The sequence below is a fragment of the Salvelinus sp. IW2-2015 genome, unplaced genomic scaffold (genome assembly GCF_002910315.2).
Source record: "Salvelinus sp. IW2-2015 unplaced genomic scaffold, ASM291031v2 Un_scaffold3427, whole genome shotgun sequence".
NCBI classification, from domain to species: Eukaryota; Metazoa; Chordata; class Actinopteri; order Salmoniformes; family Salmonidae; genus Salvelinus; species Salvelinus sp. IW2-2015.
The window spans coordinates 60,754-61,904 of NW_019944707.1; the positions used below are offsets into that span (position 1 = coordinate 60,754).

General features: G+C 47.1%; 1 pseudogene; it reads left to right on the top strand.

Moving 5' to 3' along the window:
- LOC112075837 (serine/threonine-protein kinase 26-like) overlaps positions 1-1,151 on the top strand; it is a 10,122-nt pseudogene that overhangs the window by 6,827 nt on the left and 2,144 nt on the right.

Below are 1,151 nucleotides of genomic sequence, written 5' to 3' on the forward strand. Positions count from 1 at the left end.
TGTGGTTGACTGTCTAGGAGGGTGGTGTGGTTGACTGTCTAGGAGGGTGGTGTGGTTGACTGTCTAGGAGGGTGGTGTGGTTGACTGTCTTGGAGGGTGGTGTGGTTGACTGTCTAGGAGGGTGCTGTGGTTGACTGTCTAGGAGGGAGGGTGGTGTGGTTGACTGTCTAGGAGGGTGGTGTGGTTCAACTTCATATGCCAGTCAGTGTCAGGGAGAGAGTGAAAGACTTCCCTCCTCTGTGTGTGTCTATAATGGAGTGTCTGTAATGGAGTGTGTCTATAATGGAGTGTCTGTAACGGAGTGTCTGTAACGGAGTGTATGAATATCTATAGGTCTGTAATTTAGCCTCCTCCTCCAGGATGATATCTGGTATCAGATCAGAAGAGCCTCCTAACAGTGATATGCAATGAACCTTGTGGTTGTTGTTCTTTTTAAATGGCTCCTGTTCTCTCCCCCTCTACCCTCTACCCCCTACCCCCTCTAGGCTGATATCTGGTCTTTAGGTATAACAGCTATAGAGCTGGCTAAAGGAGAGCCTCCGAACAGTGACATACACCCTATGAAAGTTCTCTTCCTGATCCCGAAGAGCAGTCCCCCCTCCCTCGGGGAAGATTTCTCTAAGAGTTTCAGAGAGTTCACAGACTCCTGTCTCAATAAGGACCCAGTCTTCGTAAGTACATTGGAAGGGTGTGGCCATGGGTATGTATATGTATGTATGTGTATGTGTGTGTATATATATATATCATTTACTTCCTTCCTCTTGTCCTTTCATCTCCTTGTCTCTTTCTCAAAATGCATTTGCAGAGAGAATATCTGAGATTCCTCCATAATGTGAAAGGATGTTAGGAATCAAGGAAATACAATTGATATTCACCCTGTGGCGAAAGATCTTGCTTGTTGCTGCCACCTGCTGGTTGAATTTGTGTGAACAGAAAATAATATATTTTGCTTCTCTACCCAATTCTTCTATTCCTACTCTCCTCTCTCTCTCTCCCTCTCTTTCCTCTCTCTCCCTCTCTTTCCTCTCTCTCCCTCTCCCTCTCTCTCCTTCCCTTCCTCTCCTCTCTCCCTCTCTCCCTCTCCTCTCTTTCCTCTCTCTCCTTCTCCCTCTCTCTCCTCTCTCTCCCTCTCTCTCCCTCCCTTCCTCTCC